Source organism: Erpetoichthys calabaricus, chromosome 10 (genome assembly GCF_900747795.2).
Source record: "Erpetoichthys calabaricus chromosome 10, fErpCal1.3, whole genome shotgun sequence".
NCBI classification, from domain to species: domain Eukaryota; kingdom Metazoa; phylum Chordata; class Cladistia; order Polypteriformes; family Polypteridae; genus Erpetoichthys; species Erpetoichthys calabaricus.
In genome coordinates this window covers 89750928-89767334 of record NC_041403.2, presented here as the reverse complement: position 1 = coordinate 89767334, position 16407 = coordinate 89750928, and the positions used below count along the sequence as shown (strand labels likewise).

General features: G+C 36.3%; 1 long non-coding RNA gene across 3 annotated transcripts in view; it reads left to right on the top strand.

The window, feature by feature from the left end:
• The window catches only part of LOC114658543 (uncharacterized), a 60924-nt gene extending 45302 nt beyond the window's left edge, over positions 1-15622 (top strand). For all 3 annotated transcript variants that reach the window (XR_007936153.1, XR_003717402.2, XR_007936152.1), the window contains 2 exons: positions 10743-10871; positions 15055-15622. This is a non-coding gene — a long non-coding RNA (uncharacterized LOC114658543). The remainder of the gene's footprint in view (positions 1-10742; positions 10872-15054) is intronic.
• Positions 15623-16407: the final 785 nt, after the last annotated feature.

Below are 16407 nucleotides of genomic sequence, written 5' to 3'. Positions count from 1 at the left end.
TGGCGCAGTGGTAGCGCTTCTGCCTTGCAGTAGAGAGACCTGGGTTTGCTTCCCGGGTCCTCCCTGCGTGGAATTTGCATGTTCTCCCCATGTTTGCGTGGGTTTCCTCTGGGTGCTCCGGTTTCAGTCCACAGACATGCAGGTTAGGTGGGTTGGCGTTTCTAAATTGTCCCTGGTGTGTGTGTGTGTGTGTGTCCTGTGGTGGGTTGGCGCCCTGTGTTGGCTGGGATTGGCTCCAGCAGACCCCTGTGTTTGGATTCAGTGGGTTAGAAAATGGATGGATGGATGTTTTCAGGAAACACACACAAATACATTTACATGTATTTGCTTAGCAGACAGTTTTATCCAAAGTGACTTACAAAAGAAGTCAACAAAATTGAGAAACATCACTCTGGGGGACTCTTTGGGAAACAAGTGTAACCAGGCAAGGTTACAAAACTGGTCATTACAAGTCAACACCTCAGAACAAACAATTACAATTCCTAGGTTACAAAATCTAACAGCTAATATCAATCAGACAGAATTTCACCAAACACTTCTTAAACACTTTGAGGGAGTCAGCAGTTTAAATGGAGATGGGCAGCTCCTTCCATCAGCTTGGATGAATAATAATAATAATAATTCATTACATTTATATAGCGCTTTTCTTAGTACTCAAAGCACTATCCACACAGGGAGGAACTGGGAAGCGAACCCACAATCTTCCACAGTCTCTTACTGCAAAGCAGCAGCAGCACTACCACTGCGCCACCTGTGAGGTGAACACAGAGTCTGGAATGAGATTTTCTGCCATGCAAATATAGCTTCACCAGATGCCTTTCACCAGCAGACCTGAGTGGTCAAGAAGGAGCATAAGGCCTCACAAGTGTCTCCATATATATAGATGTTGACCCATTAATAATAGATACAGCCCCTACCTTCTGGAATCATTGGCAATGTCATGAACCTTTTCTGAAACCACTACACACACACACGCACACACACACACACACACACACACACACACACATATATATATATATATATATATATATATATATATGATATGTATATTGTGGAAACGCTAGTGCCTCTTTAAACCCAACAGACAGACATACAGGACAAAGTTTAAAAGCACCAAGAAGAAGATTTTTATTGCCTTTCTTCTTGAACAGTGCCCTTCAAGCACCTCAGCAACCAATAAATATTTGAATAATTAAGCTCAATATTCTTATCTTTCTGCTCTATCTCCTCCACACCTCCCAGCAAGCTTTGTCCATCTCCACCCGACTCTGGCTCACTTGCTGGGTCTTCTGCAGTCCTTTATATATGGTCCAACCCAGAGGTGCTTCTGCTCTTCTGCCCACGTGACTTGCCAGCACTTCTGGGTTAGATAGAGAAATGAAGTTTTCCGTCAACCTGGAAGTAGTTCTGGGCTTCCCTCCCCATGACTTGGTAGTACTTCCGGGCTATGTAGAAAGTAGAAGTCCCCAGGTCCTCCTGCAGTGTCTCCTGGCGGCACCCATGGTACCCAGCAGGGCTGTGAAGCTGAACTCCTGATCCCATGGTGCCCTGCAGGAATCCGGGGCACTGCTATGCTGCAGGGAGATAGCCATCTAGCATCTTGGGGGAGGCAGTGTCCCAGAGCAGCTGCCAGCCGTCCATCACAATATATATACTGTATATATGTATATATATATATATATATATATATATATATATATATATATATATATATATATATATATATATATATATATATATATATATATATATATATATATATATATATATGTATATATATAGGGGCGGCACGGTGGCGCAGTGGGTAGCGCTGCTGCCTCGCAGTTGGGAGATCTGGGGACCTGGGTTCGCTTCCCGGGTCCTCCCTGCGTGGAGTTTGCATGTTCTCCCCGTGTCTGTGTGGGTTTCCTCCGGGCGCTCCGGTTTCCTCCCACAGTCCAAAGACATGCAGGTTAGGTGGATTGGCAATTCTAAATTGGCCCTAGTGTGTGCTTGGTGTGTGGGTGTGTTTGTGTGTGTCCTGCGGTGGGTTGGCACCTTGCCCGGGATTGTTTCCTGCCTTGTGCCCTGTGTTGGCTGGGATTGGCTCCAGCAGACCCCCGTGACCCTGTGTTCGGATTCAGCAGGTTGGGAGATGGATGGATGGATGTATATATATATATATAAATATATATATATATATATATTGTAGCAGTAGAGGTATTTATCCACCTCTTGAACCCTCAGGTACCACTCCAAACACCAGGTAAAAGCACAAGACTTCTTTATTTTACAATAATTACGTGCACAAAGCACCCTCCACTCCACACTAGTCATATAAATATCAATCACTAATCAAACGCAATTCCTCCACTCCCAGACACTTCGCCACCCTACCTCCCAGTTCAGCTCATTGTACTGGGCTTTCCCAGAGTCCTTTATACTCCCTGACCCGGAGGTGTTCCTGTTCCATTACCCACAAGTCCTTATTCCTTCCGGGTCAGGGTAGAAGTCCTTTTCTTCAACCTGGAAGTACGTCATCTCTCCTGTTCACGTGACCAGGACGTACTTCCAGGTTATAGGGCACATATGAGTCCACGGGCCTCCCAACAGCGACTTCCAGTGGTCCCCAAGGTATCCAGCAGGGCTGTGTATAAAAACTACATAGTCCATGAGGCCCTGCTGGAATTCGGGGCACGTCCATGCTGTCGGGAGAGTTCCTCCTGGCAGTCTGGGGGTGAGGGCCGGAATATGAAGCCGGCAATCCATCATCCATCCATCCATCCATTTTCCAACCCGCTGAATCTGAACACAGGGTCACGGGGGTCTGCTGGAGCCAATCCCAGCCAACACAGGGCACAAGGCAGGAACCAATCCCCGGGCAGGGTGCCAACCCACCGCAGCAATCCATCACAATATATATATATATATATATATATATATATATATATATATATATATATATATATATATATATATATACGATCAACAAGTATATAAAAGTTCAGTTTGTTTGATGCAGGCTGTTTGTCACAGATCTGTTTTCAACTCCCATAGGTTATGTGCAAGTTGCAGATGCTCATTCCCTGACAAGTCTTATGCATATGAAATTACCAGGTGCAGAAGCAAACAGGCTAAAACCAATTGTCAGTGCTGCCAATGGTGACAGTGGCACACAGGTGACAGTTGACAGGATTTGTTGACAACACCAGGGAAGAGGAGAGTGAATTCAGTCAGCTAATTCCAGTAACTGAGACACAACTGTCACATGCAATGGCAACATGGGTAATAGCAGCTTCCAGTGACAGCAGTTATGGTGGCATGGAGACTATGGTTTGGTCATGTGTGCTAATGGTACAAATAATAATAATAATAATAATAATGCATTTTATTTATAAGCAACTTTGTTGAACACTCAAGAACACTACAGAAATAAGCTAACAACTCAAAAATATAAATAGATGCAAGACAATCAAAACTGAAAAACGATGAATAAGATAGTCAAATTGCAATTAAAAAAAATAGAACATGAAAGCATAATTAAAAAGCATTAGTTTTCAAAGCAGCAATTGTACAAGCCTGTCAATATGAAGAGGTAGGGAGTTCTGTAACCTGTGAGCAGCAGTACCAAAAGCTCAAACTCTTAGTCACTAGCATTTAGTATGGGGGACAACAAGTAATTTTACACTGGATGACCTTAAATTGTGACCGGCTGTGTAATATTGTAGCATGCATGAAATATTGATAGGGATATTGCCAGGAAGTGCTTTATATGTTAGCAAAAGAATCTTGTAAGAGAGCTGATATTTTAAGTGAAGCAGTTATTATATGTTTCCAGGATCTGGTATGTGCTAAAATTCAGGATGCAGAATTCTGCACATGCTGTACAGGAGCTTGAAAGATAATGATGGACATTAGCATTGGCGTAAGCCAGTGTATACATAAAGAACATTTATGGATTCTTCCTTTATACTGGTGCCTCCTTTATTCCAAGAAAATGAAATGTAATTCAAGTAGGAGGAACCAATGATACCAAAGTCCACTGGTAATATTTCACACATTTCTACTTTTCAATTGTTTCAGGACTGCCTGCCCATTCAGCATAGAGCTAGCTATAATAAAATATATGAAGTACACTCACAAACATAATACATTTTTTAACTTGTGCAGCAAAGGTAACAACTGAAAGAATTATATTTATAATACATTTACAAATATTTGCATTTTCAGTAGTTACCTATCTATTGTCATTTTCAGGTTAAAACACCTTTTCCTGCTACCTTATTTGCAACCTAATAATGACAGTTAATTTTAGGAGGGTAAGATGCACACAACACGGAAGGCTGCACGCCTGCAGTTACCTCTGTGTCAGGTTCACTAGCGTGCTTACTAGTCACAGTTTAAATAACAAGAGCACCTGGAAAAGCAGAAAAAAACGTGAAGATGATGACAATGAAAATCTTACAGCCAAGTTAAAGACAATAAGTTCCATCTATGTAACATGCACAAATTAATTAACAGACACCTGAAGAAGAAGACTACTTTCATCTTTTTTTCTTCCTCTTTTTTTCTTAAATACTTTACAACATCAAAATAATGTTTATATTTTTCTTTGCAGATGCACACTGGCACAGCCCTTGACTAACATAACTTGATAATCCCTACTAAATTACAATAATAATTTATTAAACCTAATTTTGCAAATTCTGGTTTGACACTAAAATATAGACACTTGAAAATAACAGATTAATTAAGGCAGGAGTGCAATTAAAAACAAAAGTTAGTTGGAATGAACGCTTGTAGCCACTGGGGGCCCCAAGAACTAAGCTTGAGCACCACTGCTATACTGGATGTATATTAGTGAAAAAATGCAGATTCCCAAAAGTGATAACATTTGTTCTCATTCTAAAATTCAAGACATATGTGTACGAAAGGAATAAAATAAATGTAAGTCATAATTTTGGGCTATCTGAGAATAAATGAATAGTGCCTGTTTTTGTTTTCTGTTGTTACTACACTTTTATATTTACTTGGGTTTAGTTCAGTTATTATGAGGATAGATTGCCTTTATGTTAACAAACTGGAGCTATAAAGTTGTGTAATAGATTATTGATTTATTTTTTATAAAAATTACATTAGGAAGATTTATCTTCTGTGTCGTTTGGGGCTCCTAGAATAGATCAATACATTTTTAACACTTCAGATGTACATCAAAGTGGAAAGATAAATGTTTATTTACCATTAAACAACAAGAACTATTCCAGAAGTATAGTGGTGTAACTTAAACCATTCCAACAAATGTCACATCCAAGGTAGAATTACACCTTTGAATGCTTCTTTTACTGTCAAAAATATAGCCAATTTGTAATCTCCAAAAACCATCAGGAAGCCCCACATTGAATCTGTTAAACCAATGCTGCTGTTGTTGCAGTTGTACTAACAAACCCATGATACTGAAATATGAACTTTTTACAGAATTTCTGGATAGTACCACAGATGCCAGATGAGGCTCTTGACAGGGCTCATGCACACGATAAGTTTTATCAGAATCAGAATCACTTTTATTTGCCAGTACTTAATTTACAGGAATTTGACTTGGTAGATGTGGAGCTCCTTATGACATAGCACAACATAAAAAAATAACATGAACAGCATAAGTTAAAAAGAAAAAAAGCTTTATACAAAGTTGTAGAATAGTACAATTATAAAGGAGATGTACAAATGTTGATGTGCAAGTGAAAGTGAGTGTGTAGTGTGCATGCACATGTACACACACTTACGTGTATACATACTGCATATACACACACCTTATTACAGAATACGTATTAGCAAAGAAGACAGTCTAATTTACAGGTTTGAGAGGTCTATGGCTCTGGGAAAGAAACGATTGAGGTGTCTGTTAGTTTTAGTTGACCTGAAATGTTTACCAGAGGTAAGTTTTTGGAACAAGTGATGAGCTGGGCGAGATGAGTCTGTGGTGATCCTTTTGACATGGCTAGTGACACGAGATGTATGCAGGTCTGCAACAGATGGAAGAGCGCAGCCAATTATTTCTCAGCAGACCTTATAACATGCTGTAATTTATTTTTGGAGGGAACTGTTGCTGAACCAAACGAGAGAATAACAGAAAATATGATTACACTTTCAATTATGGCTTTGTAAAACTGAGCTAGGATTTGCTGGGAAATATTTAATTTCCTTAGTTGGTGTAAAAAATACAACTGCTGAGCCTTCTTAGTAATGAAAGTGGTGTTAATGTCCCAGCTGAGAGTCTTTGTGATAGTTTACCGAAAAATATGAAGGATTCCACCATATTGACTGAAGAATCATTAATTTGTAATCGGAAAGATTGTGACTGCTGTTTGCAAGAGTCAGTGACTATTTCCACTGCCTTGGCAGTATTGAGGACCTGGTTATTGGTAGCACACCAAGACATAAGACGAGTCACCTACTTTCTGTAAGCTGTTTTGCTACCATTAGTAATCAGTCCAATAATAGTGGTGTCATCAGCAAACTTAATGATTTTTACTGGAGGATTAGTGGACCCATGGCATACAATGAATAAAAGTAGCGAGAAAGTACGCAGCCTTGAGGGGCACCTGTGTGGAGGCAGTCTAAGAGGTGGGAGCCCTACAAATGTATTGTTTCCAGTTTGTCAGAAAACTGTAACTCCATTTACAGATAGAAGGACTCAGTTTAGTCTGTAGAAGTTTAGACAACAACAGTTCAAGGACAATAGTGTTAAAAGCTGAACTGAAGTTAGAAAACAGTATTCTGGCGTAAGTTCCTTTACAGTCCAGATCCTCCAGCACAAAGTGAAGGCCCATTTTGATGGCATCGTCCACAGATCTATTTGCTCGATACAAAAACTGAAGAGGGTCAAGACCAGTAGCAGTAACAGACTTCAGAAGGGCTAGAACAAGCCATTCAAATATTTTCATTAGAGCAATTTTAAGTCCATTCTTGCATGACATGATTGTGATTAGATGGTTTTTAATTAAGACGGTCTAAAAAAAAGAACACAAATTAAGACAGGGTTAAAAATTATCCTTTAGTTGCAGAATATATACTTTCGGGACAAGGAAAATGACTTGGCTTTTCATGATGACTTCAAACAGACATCAACCTTTATAGAGTAGGACCTAATCACAATCATAGTATCAGAGCAAAAATAAGAAAAGCGGTTGTTCTTGATGGAGAGTACAACTTTGTGGAGCAATCTTACCATTATGCTAAATATCTGCAATGCCCACTAAGAAAAATAACTTTAACATCCATCCATCCATTTTCCAACCTGCTGAATCCAAACACAGGGTCACGGGGGTCTGCTGGAGCCAATCCAACTTTAATATTGATTTAATAAATAGATATTTGACAGACATGTAAAAACTAAATTTATTTCAAAGCTCCACAATACCATAGCAAAACATTTTAGGCTCACATTCGTTGGTCTCAAGGGATTAAAGCCATCTAAAATACACTAACTGAGACATTAATGAAATATATGATAATTGGTATATAATTGTCATTACAGATAATAAAATCTAGAAATAGATTAGAGGAGATAATGCTATGGACAGTCCTAGAGGGCTGGTGACATGTTCAGAGCTGATTGGTGCCCTTTGAATTCTAAGCAGTGTTATATTTAGTAAAACTTTATAAACTGAGATAACTGTGGCTATATGTACATTCCTCTCTGAAGATGAATACACTGGAGAACTGTCACTGGATATTTGGAAACATCATAATCTTTAAGAAATGCTGAAAAACAAAACCTATAAAAGATTCTTTATAAGGCAGCATTTTAACACACAAGCATTATTGACATTTTAGAGCATTCACAATAACTTTCAATGTTGAATGATTTAATTTAAAGAGATGCTTATTACCAACATCTTCCACCTCAATTCCAATATTTTTATTATAGAAAATCGCTTACTTTTTTTCACTAGTATAAATATTTGCTTTTTTATCAGTAATTCAACTGAATGATAAAAGTAAATAATTCATAAACACTTGAAGTACTATCAGACTCATTGGAAAGTTGAAAATGTGATGTGTTGTGAGTGAAACAGGCAGCAACCTTGTGTCTTTAAGTCCGTAAGTCACTGATTCTTAACTCAGTTGAGGATGTACTGTGAGGCTTGGCTGTTCAAAAAATGTTATGGATTTCCTTCACCGTTTCAAAAAATTAATGGGTTATAAAGATTTATTACTGCAGTGATGCCATTTTCAATTAGATTACTCCTGTTACTACTAAACTAATACCTGTATATAGTATTAATTAATAGTCTTTTTTCATATGTGTGTACAAAATATATTCCACAGTATGTCAAGAATGAAGAATGTATAACATTCATCATTTTAACCAAAAATAATAAAATCATCATAAAATTTGTTTTTTAAATGTCAATGGTCCTGAACTAAGGTTTAAACGCAAGTGGCATATAATGTGGAGAAGGTAATAGATCTTTAAGTGTTTAATATATTTTTGGTTTAATCATATTTGATATAATACATTTGTGTAAACAGGTACACCAGGACGTTGTATAAAAATACGTTAATATGATTAACACTCTCTTAAGCTTATGAGAATATTTGCCAATCTTGAATATCATCTATAGTGCTGCATATGATTGTGCCTTGTGGAAGAGAGTTCTGATGTAGAATAGGTCCACTCATCATCATATACTTTTCCACAATGTGTGAATATTTCACACTACATTGCTGTTCTCGTTATTGAGATCCAAGTCTAGATGTAAAAAAAATCATAAGAAAGCAAGGATTGATTTATATACAGCGATTGCTGCTATGTGCAGACATTTAGGAACAGTATATAGAACAATGTCTAACATTTACGAATGTAACAAAAAAAGATGTTTTTATTTTCTATATATACAAAAGAACATTGTTCTTTTGCAATGCCTAGCTTAATTTCCTAGTTATGCCTTATAATATTATTTCATTGAAAGTTTGTATTCAAGCATTTGGAAAAAGCATTGCTGTTATATTGATCTGCGATTTGTCATACACTGTATGTAGTGACAGAATTAAACCTTAAGTATATACCAACTAAAATATTGAATGCAAATAAATATAGAAAACACCATTTTTTATATGTAACAAACTACTTAATCCTAAAAACTATGCAAAGAGTAAGTTAAGTGACATTAAGAGGTTTGGAGGGTGGAATCAGTAATAGGAATAGAATGGGCGGTCTTATTCTTCATAGTATCTCAAAATTATCACTCCACCCCGTCTCTGATAAACCCCTTTGATTTTTAGGGATCACTAAAATCCTTAAATTTAACTAAGTAAAAAATGGTAGAACATTTATAAATGCTTGTTGGTAAATGTTCATGTATAAATCTCTTCACTACTGAATGTATTAAAATATCTGCAATATCATCATGACCTTTTTTTGACAGTCACTGAGCTAAGACAGTTATATTTTCTTTATCATGTTTCTTTTTTTGTTCATCATTATCTCCAATCAAAAGTCAATTGTGCCACATGTACAAACCTAAATGAAAATGTTTGAAAAATGACACCTTCAACCAAATTCAGAAGCAGCTGTTCATGTGTTGTCATGCCTGAAGTACGTGTTTGATGTGTATTTGTATTCAATGCTGACAAAAAAGTTCCTGTAGAAGCAATGTGATTCCAGTTAGGAAGGTATTGTGTTCCTGGAATTTTAACACCAGATATAAATGAAACTATAATGATGCATACCTGTGATGAGAAAATCTCCAAAACATCAGTCAGTATGAGTTTAAACGTTTAGCACATACATTTTATTGCACATAACAGATTCTTATTTTTAATAAGTATTAGGCAGAATGATATTTTCCCACTGTCTACCAGTAATTTATCACTGGCACTGTACAAATCCAAAAAGTATGCAGTTTGTATGAATTTGTTTTTACAGAATTCAAATTATAGAAGCTTCATGATTGTTTCACTATATATATATATATATATATATATATATATATATATATATATATATATATATATATATATATATATATATATATATATATATATATATGTATATATATATATATATAGATTGTGATGAATACATTTTATATAATCAACATGTAAATTAACACATACCTAGTTAGTGAGTGATATATTTTTATTTTACCTTATATGTTATAGTTTTTTTTAGTAGATGGAATTTATTACATGCAAATATTCCATATAATTTAATCATCTCTGTTGACCTTCTATTTGAATGCTGCACAGAAAAAACAGTGTTAAAATTAATTATTATTTTCCTTTATGAAAGATTTTGAAAACTGGCATTTTGCTGTTTATAAATCCATAATGCAGTACTGAATTATAGAGACACTTAATGACTTTTTATATCAAAAACATAATTGCAAGAAACACATTACTGTCAATATTGAAGTGGTGAAAAAATATTTAGTGTACATTTATGTCATCATTCTGCACTGTTTTTAGTTGACGGTAAATATTCAACTAGACAGAAGTAAATGTGAATGTCTTGCTAACATTTTTATAAATAGACCTTAAAAATGATAGAAAACTAACCAGTCAGGATGAAAAAATAGGGATCATTGATTATTTGGTTACCTTGGTCAAATGTATTATATGAAAATAATTTTTTAAAAAGTGAAAAGCTATTATTGTAAAATCAACTAAAAACATTAGAAAACATAAAGAAAATGCATCTTAAACTCCAGACAGACACTTCAGACTACTGAGCTAAGACACTTCTTCCATTCCTACAGGCACCCAGGCCATTTACCTGAAAATGGTGAATCCTCCTCAAATCCAGGTTCTGCTGCTACATTTGCTACCAGTTCAGGCAGAGTCTCAGCTCTCTGGAAGACATGAAGAAAATCTACCTCTGACTTTGTGTAAGTATCCTTTACAGAGAAACAAGTCTCTTTTTCAGAAATAAAAAAAATCTTTCACTGGATGCAGCATTTGTCAGCTGATGCAACTATTCTAGCCACTACTGCTACTGCCTGATGTTAGAAAATGGCCGTGTGGACATGTTCAGCAGAAACATATTCAAAAGCAAATTAAAGATCCAGTGTTTATGACAGATGTGAAAGTTACTATGTTAAATTTAGCAATTAGTATCATCATTTCCTCTCACTATATATCCACAGTACATTTACTAAAATAATAAAAGATATTCATTTTTCAGAAGCCACTTATTTCATTACAGATACAAGGGAGGAACCAAGTCCAACACAAACATCCATTCTCGTTCATACAGGGCCAATTTAATGTTGCCAGTCAACCAATCCTGAACATCTTTGGAATGTGTGTGTGTATTATGTGCATTTGTACTGTGCTTGATTGGCACCCTTTCCAGAGTTTGTTCCTGCCTTGTACCCTGTGCTAGTTAGCATATGCTTCTGCAAACCCCATGACTCTGGTCTGGATTAAGTGGGTTAGAAAATGACATGACTGTGATAAGAGGTCCATGGTGAAGTTACGATTTTTAAATAAATAATCCAATCCCAGAGCGTGCACGCTCCAAACTAGTTCCGGTGTTTGAATGCCCTCAGAGATTAATTGGGGTGCTTGGTTGATCATGCATTCATGTGAAAATGTGATTGGGTCAGTCAGGTGCCTCATTCACACCTTGGAGTAGGTGAAGGAGAGCCTCTGCACCCAATCAGGGCTATACAGGGAGGCTGCATGGCAGAGAGTTTGGTCAAAGAGAGATCAGATCAGAACAAAGGAACACCACACAGCTTGAGATAGAGGAGGAGGAGGCAGAGTGGTCAGTGGCCTCATGGTGGAGTGAATGGACAGTGGTCCATAAAGTGGATCGTTACCCACCAATTTAAATGGAGGTGTTAGTATAATGGTGGTGGAGTCCTCCTTAGGGATCTGAGCGACAGAAAGACAGCTGACATAGAGTGGTCTGGTAGACGCCGATTGAGGCAGCCAAGACAGGGCTTGGCAAAGAGGACCGCAGCTGCTGGTGTCTCCACTGGCTGAGCAAGCCATGGGATGAGCTAGGAAGACAAAAGGAAGTTGCGCTGGGCTCAGTCAAAGAATGGGGGAAAGATCAAGTCCCAATGACCGTGTTTTATGCTGGTTTTATCTCTGAATTATTTGTTTTTTAACTCAAGGCCTGTTCATTTGGACTTTATTGATTATTTATTTATTGACTATTTATTTATTGAAGGCTATCTTGCACTGCACTTTAGAACACTTTAGCACTAACCCATGGATGACTGTGTGTGTCCTTACTTGCCCGGTTCATCTTGGTTTATAACTATCGACAGTTCCCAGTTCAGGAGGCTCCTAGGAGCAACCAGGGAGCATGGAGCCAACCCTGACTGTCAAAAGAACAACTACTATAAAGTACTTATGTTCATTTAATAGTCCAATTAATGTTTTCAGGGTTACCAAATGTGCCCAACCACAAATGGCCATAATTCCATATCTTGAATATGTTTGCACAGCATATCCTCAATTACATATATCTATGAAATGAAACACTGCAGACAATAACAATAATAATTAGAATGCATTAAAGCAACAATAAACAGTTCCACAAATATAAAATATATGTTAATAAATTTACAAATATGTTGTAACTATGTTTTTTCTTGGTCTAACTGTAAATTTCAAACTACACAATATTCATTCAGCAAATTTGTTATACATTGTAAAATGTGTACTTATAGTAATTGATATTATATTTTAATACATGCTACTAAGAACAACTCAGAATAAAATATTACCATTAATCAAATGCATGTACAGAAATCACAAGTTTCAGGCTACAAATGATTAAATTCTATCCTATAAAGATCAACACACAACACTTATGTACATGTATTTTCTTACCAATTTCAACAAACTGAAAATGTCCTTTTTATTGGGTTAATGCTCCGTATTCCAACTAAATGTATTAGCAGTGATAGTTCCTATATATAGTACCATGAAGTGAAAATGGCCTAGCCATTTACAGGACAGAATACACAGACCACAGATTGCATATAATATACAAACAATACTGATTTATCATCTTAGACAAAACCTAATATAATCTGCAGCTCTCACTAAAGAACAAGTACAGCGAAGCTTGGGGAAGATGAACAAAAAATATCCTTTTTATTGAAAATACTCACTGGTTTAGGTATATCTTTATAAGTAATTTGGTGTAATATAGCAGAACTTATCTTTCATCCTTGCAGCATTGCCCCTTCTCAAATTATGCTCATACACAGCTTTCTTCTCTTTAACGAAAATGTACACTTCTAAGGCTGTATTCTTCCTCAGCCCACTAAGTAGAATGTGTCACTTAATATTTCTCCCCCTGTAGCTTGTCAAGTTCCTATATACAAGGGTTTTTCCAAAATTCAGGGTGACATGCAAAAAATAACCTTGAATAGAATGCCGGTCCATTGCAAGATACACTCATACACACACTCACACTGACTCGAAGTTGTTCCAATTATAGATGCAAAATATTCTGACAAGCACGTCTTGGGGATGTGAGATTGAAAAAAAACAAACTATAGAAATCTTAGGCGAACAAGATAAAAATATGCAGTCTCCACACAGACTTGATGAGGCCAAGAACTTAAACTCAGATTCCTGGAGCTGTGAAGTATCAGTGATAATCACAACACTTCCATGCACTAATTTAGCTCTGAGGCCAACTGCTCTAATATAATCACAAAATGAATATACAGTATATTCTAAAAGAAATGTTAACACTTAGCTGTAGTTTTCTGATGATGCTACACTTTGTAATGGTAGAGCGCAAAATACTGTAGTGTGGTAGATAATACTGAAGAACGAGCAGCAAGCTGTTGGTCCTAATTTGTTTGCGGAGGAAAGGAAGATTTTTTTCAATGTACCGGTAGTTTACGTGCAATTATTCTTAATATAAAAGTTAAACAGATAACTTGTCATTCTGCAATTTTACTTATCACACCAAAACACAGCTCCTATTGGTAAATAACAATAGGGGGGAAACAATAGCCCTGCATCCACATTGTAGTCTGAAGAGTTGTTAAACAATGAAAGAATACAACTACTGTACATTGCCTTCACTTTGCAGATAGAGGGGTTGTTAATCATGTACTCCAAAGCTGCATGGAAAGTCCTCTTGTGTGTATACTTTGATAATGTGTTGGCATTTAATACCACCAATGAGTCAAAGTTGTTACGTGGCACTAAAAGTTTAACCCATTATATTCACAACTAGTACTGTTTGATGAGCAATATCATATGCCCACTTTTGTCTGAAAAAGTATTAAAGGTCACCAACCTACTTTAAAGCTCCCTCAACTGAAATCATATTTCCATGACACTAGAACTATTATAATTTGCCGCCACTTCTGCTCAGACTGTACTTATCTTCAGTTGTTGAGGACATTAATTACCTGGGGTAATTACAATGTGCATCAAGGAAAATTATCCAACATACTGCTTTAACCTTGAACCAATCTGAAGTCACAAATTAAATAAAAAATAAATGGATGGATAGATGGATGGATATAAATAACACAGAAAAGTCCAAAAACAAATAACTGAATGTAATGTAAAAAGAAGGCAATTAGTTTTCAAAGATCTTAAATCAAAGATTCTTTTTGTGTGTGAAAGCCTTTTTTTGTGTGGAATAATATAACCTATTTTTGTGGAGCACAAGAGATTCTTTTATTCCAGTGATTATGCACATTTTTGAATATGCAGACTCCAGGGAAATGTAGCCCCCATTTTCTTCTAAATATTCAATGAATGAATTGATGTTGTCTTTATTCATTTACATTAATTGGTTCTTGCATTGTTCAGCCCTCAAAATGGATGGCACTGGCTTAAGAAGTCTTATCTGACCAATGGGTTAATGATAGCCATGGCACGTAAAACCTGCAGTAAAAATTAATTCTGGCTGGCAGATCATTAATAAATGAATAGTCTTATTTTTTACACAGAAAATGTGTATTTCACAGCATATTTATTCAACACTTCTGTTCATTTAACTGTTTCTTTTACTGGAGTTTAAAGTGATTATGTAATATTTTTATATTGTTAAAAAGATTGACCTTACTTATCTTCCAGGCAGAACTTTGTTTTCTACTGCCCTACTGTCTGGAAAGCAATAAATGCTTTGCTAAAGCTGGTAAAATGGAACCAAATCAACTGTTCAATGGATTTGGTCCCCTTCAACCAGCTGTAGCTGTGCATTGATCACCCGCATCCCTAATACTTGGGAAGTTGGAAGGATAAAAGACTGCTTGCTACTTGCCGACAAGCCAGGAGGCTGAAGACAAACAGCCTGCAAGATGATGTCGATAAGGAAATTATGACGCCTGGCACCTATAGATCCATCATCTATCGTCTAAACTGGTGGGCTGAACCTGAATCGTTATATGGTTCCAGTCAATGCTAGGTAACTGATGGTACTAATCTTAATCTCTCTGCTGTATTGATTTGCACTGTAATTTAGCAATCTGTATTCTGAAAGGGGTAGCTCTGAATTGCTCAACTCTCCCTCCACCCCCTCTCTTCATTTAGCCCTTTTTGCTTGAGGTAAGCTTTTCAATGCACTCCTTGAATAAATAAACTAATTCATTTTCTGAATTTTTAAGTACAAGTCAAATCAATAAAATGTAATTCAATTCATAAACTACTGAAGTCAGCTCTGTCTTTTTTTGTTGTGATCTGACACTAGAAAGTAGGATGGTGTCTGACAACACCTGAATCCAAAACATTTTCATTATTGGTATTGTTATTATTGCATAACTTTACATATGTATACTGTGTTTTTATTTTTAATTCTGAACTTCTTCCCCATCTCCCTGAAACACATAACAAACAGCTTGAAATATACCACACTGCATTAATGGTAAATGTCTTTTATGCAAATGTAATTAGTGTAAAAATCATTCTAGACCACTATAAAGGAATTACTGTATGAACGGCAGGTTATCGTACCGTTTTGAAACAATAATATTTGTCTGAACAGACATACACTTAAAGATCTGAACTATATTATCTGGAGAAGGTGTTTAATAATAAACAATAAAGTGAAATGCATTTTTAATGTTACTTTTCTTTTCTGTTTTTATTAAATTTAATATTATTTGCTTACAACAAAGGTCATTATAGACCAGTCTAAAAATAGATACAACTATTTTTTATTTTTTTAATTGCTGTATAGCACTTTTGGGAAACTCGTGCTTTTCTGAACATTCTATGCTTCATGTTTTTGTATAAATTTATAGATCTTTTACTCCAGTTGCATTAAAAATTTACACACTCATGTTGCACTTGTGGAAGAATCCACTGTAGACAGAATTGTTGATGAGCTGACAGCAGACTGATGCTGAGTGAATGTTGTTTAATATTATTAATGTGGATCTGATGTTAGGCTACCATTCAGCTAGTATTAACCATAAAGGGACCAATGTG